Raw genomic sequence first — 11762 nt, forward strand, 5'->3', positions numbered from 1 at the left:
AAACCATGCCATGGCTCTAGGTGGTTCCAAGGGCCAATATAGAAGGTTAGACAACCCATATTCGTAAGTTTGGGTAATTAAGTTTACTTCCGATTATTGCAAGTTCAAAATTTGAAAAGTATCAGTTTTTCCCAAATTCTGATTTTTGGGCCATCGTACATTCGGGACTTTACAAAAAAAAAAAAAATCCTCCGAATATTACAAGTTCAAAACAAACCATGCCATGGCTCTAGGTGGTTCCAAGGGCCAATATAGAAGGTTAGACAACCCATATTCGGAAGTTTGGGTAACTAAGTTTATTTCCGATTATTGCAAGTTCAAAATTTGAAAAGTATCAGTTTTTCCCAAATTCTGATTTTTGGGCAATATTTTGGCTTCCGATTGAAATCGGAGGATAAAAATGTTATCATATCCTCCGAATATATAAGAGTAGTTTTGCCATTACGAATTATGCGAGATAAGAGCTGGCTACATTTTCCCTTTGGGTGACCTTTTTTGTTTTATTGTTGGCCCCAAATCCTTTTGAATGGTCCCTAAAAACGCGAAGATAATTAAATGATTTGAAGAAAGAAACCTACACAGTATGGCTAAATATCTAAGAAGATTATTGGAATGTTTTTTATTACTTTTCCCTGTCATCTCATATCTTCCTTCTATTTTTTTTTTCTTTCTAATCAATCTTAATCAATTTTCAACAGTATATTTGAAAATCTTAGAAGATTAATTACCATTTTATTATTTTTCCTTGTTATCCCATCTTGGTTCTTTTCGACTGAAATTCTTATAAGATTAATGGATCATTTATTACTTTTCCTTGTTATCCCATCTTGGTTCTTTTTTTCTTTGTAATCATTTCTTATCAATTTTAACAGTATGGCTGAAAATCTAAGAATATTGGTGAACTATTTTATAACTTTTCCTTGTAATCTCATCTTGCTTCTTTTTTTTCTTTCTTTTCTCTATAATTTTTTTTAATCAATTTTCAACAGTTAGGCTGAAAAGCTAAGAAGATTATTGGAAGTGTTGGATGTGGAGAATCAATATACTCTTGTGAGGAATATATATATATTAAATATTACAGATTCAATGAAACATTTTCATTGGTTAAAGGATCGGCTTAAAAATGTTGAAGTTGATTAACCACAACTATAACAAAAACAGAAAGAAAAAGAACCCAACCAACAAAATGAGGCTACCACAAAAATGCTTCATGTTACTTTGGATCCTTAAGAAGTTCATATGGTAAATGTCAATATAAATTATTATTTTCATACCGACGGGTATTGAGACTTACTAAAGAAGACTATTCCACATTTAAGAAAAAATAGTTACACGATTTCAAAAACCATAATCAATACTTACTACATGATTGTATTATACTTTAAGTCTTTAATGTGTAAATAAATTTTCAAAAGACGAGGATCCCCAAATACACCATTATCTTTTAAATATCAACCTATAAGTACGGTATCTCAAGTGATCGTCTATGGAAAAAGTCGAGACGATACAACTTAAGTCCTATACCTTGTGTGATTATTTATAGACGAGGTCGAAGCAATACGACAACAAGATATTTACTTGACAATAGTTACAGTATTCACTATTATGATCAATGTCAAGTAATTCGGATTAAACTACGTGAGAAGGAGAGGGTACCCAAATATACCTCAAGCTAAAACTTTTCCTTCCTATAAGTCCTTTCTCCGAAAGTGATTGTATATGGACTGAGTCGAGACAATGCAACTAATCGTTTCACACTTCATGTGATTGTCTATGGATACGAGATCGAGACAATACAACAACGAAGTATGTTTACTTGATAAAAAGGTTCGGACTTAACCAAACACAATAGGATTGCTTATCAAGTAAATAGGAATTAATGTTTGTGTAATTTACTTTAATATTATAATAAAAAAATTATAATGCGGAAATATAAAGTAAATGACACAACAAGATTTTGTTAACGAGGAAACCACAAATGCAGAAAAACCCCGGGACCTTGTCCGGAATTGAATACTCTCAGGATTAAGCCGCTATACCAAAATAAACCAACTTCGTACAATTGATACCAAGCAACTAAACCTATAGTTCACCTAGGTTCGTTTGTATTCCCACGCCTCCAACTTATAAATAAGTCACATACTTGGAACAATTCCTTTGGTTCGCATTCCAAACAGTAAAGGAACAACAAATCTGTTTGGTATCAACTCTCTTCAACCAAGTGATATGAGTGGGACAAAGACTCTTCTGTTTATCTCAAATAAACTCCTTCGTCAGGTCCTTAGATCTATCTTATATTCAACTACCCAAGGTAATTGTAAGATTTTGCAATCAATACTTTTAATCACAAAGAACTGTATTGATGCCGATCTACAAAACTAATCAATCTAATATACCACAAGGATAAACCGATTATAGTTGGATCCTATTTTCACCGAAACAAGTATTGTGCACACCAAAGATTTATATAACCAAGTCAGAAATCTTATATCTCTTCTTTATCTTCAAATCTTCTTAGATCTTCAATAAACACATGCACACAACTACTTGAATCTCTTGTGATCAATCACGCACAGAATATAGTATGTTAACAATGGATTATCACAAGATCGTCTTTAGCACTAACAACAGTCTAAAGATCCATGTCGAAACTTCGAACTAGTTTGAGTGAATCTTATATCATAACAGAAGATTCTCAAGCATAAACAAACTAGGTGCAACCAAAGTTCAACCACCGTTAGTCAATAAAATCAATCGAAAACAAAAGATAAACCGAAATTATCTAGTTTCCCACCAACGTTACTAATAGAACTTCTCAATCCCAAAGAAGACTTTAAACTGAGCGGCCGTAAGAGATTTCGCCTAATTAGGTTACTCTCCTCTCCGAAAAGGTGGCTTCACCAGTAACAACACAACCGAGAAAGTTTGCTGTCACGAAGGATTAGTTTGCCCGAAATGCAAACTTCAAGTATTTATAGACAATGAAGTTTGAACACCAAGGAATTTCCAAAACTGAAAATATTCTCAAAATATGCAATAATAATTTCCAAATTTGGTTTTCTTAATTCCTGGAAATGCTCTGTTCAAAAATTGATCGAAAATCTCCTTGGAAAATCTTTAACTAGTAATGCACATTACTAATTCTTATTTTCCATATATATAATTAAAAACCTTAATTAAAAGATTCTTAACTTATTTAATTTCGATCCTGGGATTTTCTTCCTTCTAGCTGTTAAGGAATATCTTTGAACAATAAAAGATACGCATTACTGCACGTGTGCAAAGTGTGTCGACATCCTTACTTTGTAATTTCTCTTTCATACTTAGTCACTTGAAACCAATTATCCACGCTTGCAAACTAGTTTATAATTGGTTCATCTGACTTTTAAGAACTATGTGATTGATCAAGAACACTCAATCACAAATCATGGGTTTAACGGTTCTACCAAAACAAGTTTCGGTTCTACCTCCATGTGAGTACTGTGTATAGTCGCACTAGCTTTCCAAAATTCGGTTGAATAGGTATTAGGATCGGTTCCCCGCATGTATATGGTATCTAACTTATATGTGTTGCACATGTCCATAGGATCGGTTCCCCTTTGCCTAAAAACGTCACTACACCAAATTCTAAGATTAGTAACACAAATTCGTAACGCCTTACTGGCCGTTATGGAATATCTGTAACAGCCTTTATCCGTTTTGAATTTTCCAAAAATGCGTAACAAAAAGAAGCCGTTACGATTGTTTTTTATAGGCGTGCCAGCCACACGCTTGGTCACACCTGGGTCGTAATACCTGAGTTCTTCTCGGGCCCGCACTTTCTAACAATTCATCTACACCGTATATACCTAAACTAATATCTTTACCCTTTATTTTTTTCTCGAGATGTAATTTCTAACCAAAAACCCTAGATTATATTCCCTTCACAAAATTCACTTCACATCTCTATCTCCATTTCTCCGCCTCTTCGTCTTTTAGCCTCTTTCTCTCTGTTTCTCTCTCAATCTCTCTACCCAAACACACAGATTCACTTTCCTCTTCTTTTCTCCAAATCGAAAGCAAAAGGGAATGATTGATGAATAATTGTTGGTGGTAATACTAATTCGAGTGGTGGATTCAGAATCAGCCGAAAAGGTAACCTGAAGATTTAATTAGGGTTTCTTTGATTTGATAATTGATTCATAGAAAATGGAATAAGGAATTCACCTATTAAGGATTGGTCAATACCTGCTGCTAGTCCCGTTTGCTAAGTAATAAAGTTGGAGAAAACATTTTCATCCGCGCCGCAGTATAAACCCTAGAAAGAGAGCGAGACATTGAGAGTAGTAAGAGATGAACCCAATGGAGAAGATGGAAGAAGAAGGTGGATTTGCTGAAAAGAAATAAAAGGCAAGCGATATCAGATGTTTTTATTATAAATCCAAGAGAGATCTAAGAAATCTCTCATCGCATCTCATCTTCAAACTCACCACAAGGTTGTAAAGAAACTTTAGATTTGTTACTTTTAAGTTTTGATTGTTAGAAAAAGGACTTGAAGAAGAAAAACTCCTGAGCTTGTATATTTGTAATTTGTATTTGATGCATGAAGAGATTGAAATGAATGGAATCGACGAAAAAGAAGAGGAAAAATCAGATACTACTCATCAGGAGTGTGGTGCTAGTTTTCAAAAGCCAGCTCATTTGAAACAACATATGCTGAGCCATTCTCTTGAGGTATTATATAAAGCTCGATCTTGATTTGGTTTTATATTCAGCAACTTAACCTAATTCAGTGATTCACCATATTGTTTGTTAATTCTACTAGTATATGCAGAATTCTTAAGAATCACTACATCAATGATTATTCCGTGGTGTTTTTGTGATGGGAACTTTGTGATATAAAGCTTGGTTGGTCAGTGTGTATCTGTTGATATTTATGGTCTACAAGTGTTTTAAAAGAACTGATTTTGCAGGGCATAAATTTTTTAATGGTGAACATACTTGTTGATGAATATACGGTGTGAAGAATTGTGAGAAACTCCCGAATGCAATGAGAAGTTGAGTGGACTAGTAGCGGGTTGGGAGACCACCTGTGAAGCTCCATCAAGTGAGGCTCGGTTTCATGCTGCTTAATCTTTTGAGGTTTGAGGTCTTATTTTTGTTTTTTCATCGTAAAACCAAATTAACAATTGAAGTATGACCAAGTAGCATGACAATATATTGCCGCTGTGTGAAAATGTTAATGAAGTTTCTATGTTGCTTTATCAGCTGAAGGAATCGTCTATGCTAAAGCTGGATAAAATCTGTAGGAAGCCTGATGTTATGTAGGTGGTTGCACGCTCTTATGGCCTAACTGGCCTTGTGAGGATTAGTTTGAAGGTAATTTCCCTAGAGAGTACACTGGAGTTCCATCCTGTAGTCTCCTGGCCTTGATGTCATTTACATATTGATCACAAGATGTATTGTTGTAATTGCTCCTCCCATTTTCCATGACCGTTGTCTACGTCTTCACTATGTATTTGACTGTCCTCTTTTATCTTATGTTCTTATTCCTGGTTTGGTCTGACCATAAAGACAAATTACGTTTAAGTCAGCAACTTAGTATGGCATGAAAAAAAAGAGGCAAATGCTAACTCCTTGTGCGTGTGTGTTTGTGGCAGGAACACACAGTGATTGAATCGAAGCCTGGTCATTTCTTGGATGATCTCCGATTAAATAATGCATGGCCTGAACTCAAGCGGTACAATATCTTCACGTCATCCCTATCTAATTGATCTCCGATTAAGTACCACAAATCCTGTTGTCCATAAGCATATTCCATGTGTTATTATTCTTATTAGGGTTTGTTTTGTTTGATCTATAGTGTTATCCATCATGGTTAATGATTCTTGTATAAAAAAACAACACTGACATGATTTTGGTCGGGGTACCAAAAAGATTTTTTATTTACAATTGAGATTTGAAGATATTCAATAAAATACTATGTTTGCAGATTAAATCAATTAATAGTGGTGGTACGATGACATCAAAGAGAATTCAAAAGGAATTGAAAGACCTCGAAAGAGATCTACCCACTTCCTGCAGTGATGGTGAGTTTTACCGTCATTGTTTAGCTTTTTGGTTATATTTTTTGTGAAAAAAGGTTATTTTATCATGGTTATGGGTTGCGCAGCTTGCAAAGGTTTATAAGTTGAGGGTATGCGTAAATTGGTTCATTATGTGAGCTTAGGAGTCAACACTTGTTGTAGAAATCCTGGTTTTGAAGGCAGTAACTTTATTACTGTGTGAATTTTTGTTTGATTAGGTCTTGTAGCTGAGGATATGTTTCATTGGCAAGCCACCATAATGGGACTATCAGACAGCCCTTTTGATGGTGGTGTTTTTCTCATCACCATTCACTTTCCACCAGATTACCCTTTCAAGCCACCAAAGGTAATGTCGTTGTGAAAATTATGCTATTAATGGGTTAACCAATTTGGTATTAACCTGCATAACTGTTTAATTCATGTATCAGGTTTACAGAAGAGTGGGAAAATGCACATAATGGTTCTCTGCCTTCAACCTGAGAGGAGAAAAGAGACTTTAAGGTTAACCCATTAAAACTCTGTTTCAATTTGTAAACCCTCTTAAATCAGTTCCGTTTTCTGAATTATATACTTTCAACTCCCCTTCTGTACAACAATTTCTTCTTTAGAAAGCATTATGGATTTCAAATTAAGGTAGCTATCATTAACTGCCTATAAACTTACACCTTCAGAGTACGAGTGGGGGCGTTCCAACAAGGACTCTAAAAGCAATCCAATTTTGTATGAGAAGGTTCAAATGATCCTCAGTGATCGCTTCCAAGGTTTTTACATGGTAAGATTGATACACTTCTTGATGTTAATATGTTAATGTATAGTCTATATGTTTCCTTCTCTAGAACTTTCTCGATCCCTATAGAAAATGTTAATGTTAATATGTTAAGCTTTCTATGGTTGAAGATCTCTACTCTTATGAAAATATGACCCAAATGAACCAAAACTTTAAACTTAACATATTTGAAAGAATTGTCCTTGTGGTGTTTTATATATGATGAACTAGAGGCTAACTGGTGCTTTATATTTTTAGGTTCCGGATAATTGGCATCTGATTGTTGCTTTTAAATGTTGTAAGTTTTGTAAGTTACAATGTAGGAAACTTTTATGAACTCGGTAAGTTTTTTAACTTAGAATTTGATACTTACAAGAATTTTGGTACTTGGAAGAATTTATGTTCTTCTTTAATTGAAAGTTAAATGAATTGACTGAATGTGATGCAACTGTGATGAAATGAAAAGGGTAGGAAGGTTATTGGGATTCCGACATATTTCCGGCTGAAAATGAACTGCCAGTTAATTATTGACCTGGTCAAAATTGATCGTATTGAATGATTTTGACCAGGTCAATATTGACTGGCAGTAATTTTTTTGTTTTTACAAAAAAGTTCGTAATGGCTTAAAGGTGTTACAACCGCCAGGTTACAAAAATTTCGTAACGGCTCTTGCCTATTACAACTCGACACGTAGTAACGGCTTAAGCCTGTTACAAACGCCGTTACAACTCAAAATTCGTAACGGCCCCATTGCCTTCACAATTTTTTTTGGAATACTCCTTTTTGTAACAGGCAAGAGCCTTTACAACCTTTTTTTAACGGCTCAGTTATGTTTCTAATCCCAGAATTAGGTGTAGCGCGTGTTGCACATGTCCATATGATCAGTTCCCCTTTCTGCTATAAACCTTGATGCACCTCATACAAGGATAGATTCCCCTTTGTGATGTATTGCACCTCTTACTAGGATCGGTTCCCCTTTACACAGAGTTGATCTTACAAACACATAAACTCGATCATACCATCAGGTGATTACTTAAGATCGGTTTCACTAATAAAAGTCATACCAATACATAAGTCAGGCCTTATGTGAATAGTTTTACCAAGAACACAAACAAGTCATGAGCGGTTATACTAATCACACATATTGGTCGTTCATAAGATATGCAATGAATAACAATCCCAATAACGCCTGGCGATTTTTTTTTCGATTCACAAACCAATTTCATGAACTTACTTTCTTAAAACACATGTAAAACATTGTTTCCTAGGATGAAATCCTCACCTCATACCCATACATAATCACAATAGCAATAACATTCAAACGATTATGTCGATGTCTTATCTACAAAGTTTAATGGTTAAGCAATAAACCTCGTATTGTATTCCTTAATACCATGTCTATCTAGAGTGTTCATGCTTCGCAGTTTTGTTTTCAATATGCACGACTTGAAAGATACGTTAGCGAATGAAATAGTTCAAGTCAAATATCACTAACCTCAGGTGGAAGGATGATGTTGTGGTTGTAGCTCCTTACTTCTTCACTTCTTCAAATCTTCGCAATATGTGTAATGTTTCGTATCCTAATACTTTCAAGCTAACCTATACGAAGTTGACTCTAGTACATTAATCATTGCGACTGTTAAATGAGTTTTGGTTCACTAAAATATGACAACCAAACTTGACATACCAATGCTTGGTGGGTTCAACCGAGCTATGCTCTAACAATCTCCCCATTTTTCAATTTTAGTGACAAAACTCTTACATCATATGGATAAACAAATTACAAGAATTCATTACACATACGCTTGATTCCCGAATTCAACAGCACATAACCTGCATACATTCAATCCTTAAAAATGACGATGTTGACATTATAATAACAAAGCTAATGCTCCCCCTAAAGGTGAGATAGGTAGATTTTCAATCTTCACGTCTTTGTTATACCAATTAATATGATATGTTACTCCCCCTTAGTCTATGCTTTTCCTCTTTCGTTAGATAAACGTTCAAGCACCAATGTCCTCTTCCCTAGTGATACCAATCAATATAAAATCGATACCAGTATCACCTGTTTACTCCATATATTTCTCCCCCTTTTTTGTCATAAAATGACTAAAAAACGAAAAAATAAAGGTCAACACGAAAATGATCTTACAAATCTCAAAATAGACTTGCAACTTATAGAGTCAAGCATGAGGGTTCCACACACCATTTTTGATAACCAATATCAAAACCGAAACTACAAAGTAGTTATGTTTTGATATGTTATCATGGAAATAATTGCCAAAAGCAATTTTCCCAAATAGTTTAGCAAACCAAAAATCGACTAAGCACATTAGTTCCTTTGCTAAACCGATTGTACAAATACAATCGCTTCATTCGATAAGACCAAAATAAAGATAACTCTATTTTTCTCATCAGGTTCTAATTATCCATATAACTTAGACCTTTAGGTTTTAAACAAGCCAAATACTAGGTTGGTTAACTAGTATTTCTTGTTAAGGCATTCGATTAGACTTGAATACCCGAAACCTCCACTTTGATAAGTCTAACTAAAATCAGAATTAACTTAGTTTCTCTTATCCAGAATCAAATTGGACTAAACAATTCATCCCGTAAACGTTTTCTTTTGTTAAACCATAAATAATTCATACAAACCAGAAAAATCAACTTGCATAATTATTCTCCTCAACCGGAAGCAATTGAAACAACATAAACATTAAAGCACCGCAATTGCACCGAAATTTTGTAAGCCTAAACAATTGATACCACAAAGAAAAATAACAATAGTTTTTCTTAACCGAAACCAATTGAATCACACACACATCCATACACATATAATGGAATAAAATATCAATTGTACCGAAATTTTGTTAAGCAAAAGCAAAGAGATATATGCAATAAAATCAGGCTTTTCTTAAATAGGAAAACAATTAACTAACAAGATTGTTACCTCAATGTCGCATCCACTCCTCCAATATGATTGCATCTTCTTCTTCCAAGGAGAATTGATATCGAAATACCATTATGTTGTCATCCTTATGCAAAACAAAAGAATAACAACAACCAACCTTTACCAGAGAAAGGTTGAAAACCAGTTTTTAACTATTGCAAACAAAAGTTGAAAACCCTCGAAACACATATTCTTTTATGCTAAACCAAAACCGATTCAACATATTGTGACTTTTTCACATATTGTTTCTATCAGAACCCCTCATGATCCTTTGACAAAGCCTACCAACATGGTCTAGAACTTAATACCGCTAAATAAAAAAGTCACCCAAACCATAAGGTTCACAATATTATGAGATATAATAACAAGGTAATAAAACCAAAGTCAAACATCTCATAAACACACATAGAAATAAATAAAGCATTCAAGCAAAGGATATGTAAATCAAAAAACTATCACCAGAAAAATTATAAATCAAACAACTTTATTCATAATAGACTTATCACAATCAATGAAAGAAATCAAAAATTGATGTCTATTTTTCCAATTAATTTTTCAAAGATCATCTTCAATTTCCTCAAATTTTTCAGGATCTTCATCAACAGCATCTCGACTGATATCTCGGATTCTGCACACAGTACCTTGATTATGTTCACAAGCTAAAGCATTAACTTTTCGATTAATATTTCGAGCGTACTCCCTGTTACCGATTTCAAGTTTAATCAGCTTTCTTTGGTTACGGATAACAGTTCTTAGTAGTGCTGCTTGTCTATGATGAGTCTCTATGGTACTGAGGAGGACTTAAAGAAGATTCATAATATCAATCTTAGTATCCAAACCATTTTGGATAAGGAGATTAGTGACATCATCCTTTTCATTTTCTGTATCTTCACAACCAGATTTCTTGAAGGTATCATCAAGATGAACTGTTTCCTTAGAAGTCATTCCACTCAAGGCTTTTAGAAGTTTTGCTTGAGATCTGGTTTGAGAATACATCCTTTTGTATAAGTTTTAAGACATGCTGAGTACATATACTTGAAATACCAAATATAGATATCATCCTTAAATAAATAATTCTGATCATATTTGAAAAGATTTTCGCATCTAATGTGTTACACAATTTTCTCCAAAAAGAAAGAGATTATCTTCAAGATCGGTATCAAGAGATACTTCAGATAACTACGCAAATCCTTTTTACACGAGTTGTTGTAAGACAAGTTTTATACACATAAGGATAATAAGCATACTTAAGGTAGATTGTGTATTCTCTCTATGTTGAATAAGAGATATTCGAAGGATTCTGATGGCCTAGGAATATGTGCTTCCTTATATCCGAAGATTGGGGAAGAAAAGGATGCATAATCTAATGCGATTAAGCATTAGGATGAGGATCTACCTCATCAAGTACCTTTTGAAGAGATACTTCCTCCTTTTCTTTAGGAGTATCACCATATTCATTTTCTTTGGTTTTGAACCCATCCTCTTGATTAGGAAAATTGCGAGAGGCAATATCTTCAATTATATCCTGAGCCCAGGATGGAATGTTCTCTGAACTTGAACCAGTGTGATCAAGATTCACCATTCGACAAATTTCTAATGTCTCTTGTTCAAGACATTCTATATGTCCTCTTAAGGTTTCCATTCCTTGTTGGAAATAATATTCTAAACATTTGTCTAGATATACCTTTCGACATGTCCTTGTAAGGAGATCTTCAATAAGGATCTTATTCCTTATTTGTGAATGCTCCAGCAAATGAGTAAGAATTTCACACTCTGTAGTCTGCTGATGAACTTTGTTGCATAATCCCAATTTAAATACTATTCTTGTCCCTTGTAATGGCCACCGGTCAAGATGCAAGTCTGCCGTTTATCCAGGATAGTCTCAAGTAGATGGATAATATCGACTAATGTAACTAATCCCTAGCACTATTTGTCTTCTCACAGCACAACTAATCACATATTAGCTTGATCTCTTAAG

At 34.2% G+C, this 11762-nt stretch overlaps 2 long non-coding RNA genes across 3 annotated transcripts; both read left to right on the top strand.

Moving 5' to 3' along the window:
• The first annotated feature begins 3963 nt into the window (after nucleotides 1-3963).
• On the top strand, nucleotides 3964-5719 carry LOC113301311. Of its 2 annotated transcripts, XR_003336215.1 has the most exons (5): nucleotides 3964-4475; nucleotides 4589-4713; nucleotides 4953-5121; nucleotides 5248-5358; nucleotides 5640-5719. It is a non-coding gene; the product is annotated as an uncharacterized LOC113301311 (long non-coding RNA). The 2 variants fall into 2 exon arrangements; XR_003336214.1 differs by having other exon boundaries at nucleotides 3964-4713.
• An 802-nt stretch (nucleotides 5720-6521) lies between these two features.
• On the top strand, nucleotides 6522-7224 carry LOC113301312. Its single transcript, XR_003336216.1, has 3 exons — nucleotides 6522-6566; nucleotides 6737-6837; nucleotides 7090-7224. It is a non-coding gene; the product is annotated as an uncharacterized LOC113301312 (long non-coding RNA).
• The last annotated feature ends 4538 nt before the right edge of the window (nucleotides 7225-11762 follow it).

This window comes from Papaver somniferum, chromosome 8, assembly GCF_003573695.1.
Source record: "Papaver somniferum cultivar HN1 chromosome 8, ASM357369v1, whole genome shotgun sequence".
NCBI lineage: Eukaryota > Viridiplantae > Streptophyta > Magnoliopsida > Ranunculales > Papaveraceae > Papaver > Papaver somniferum.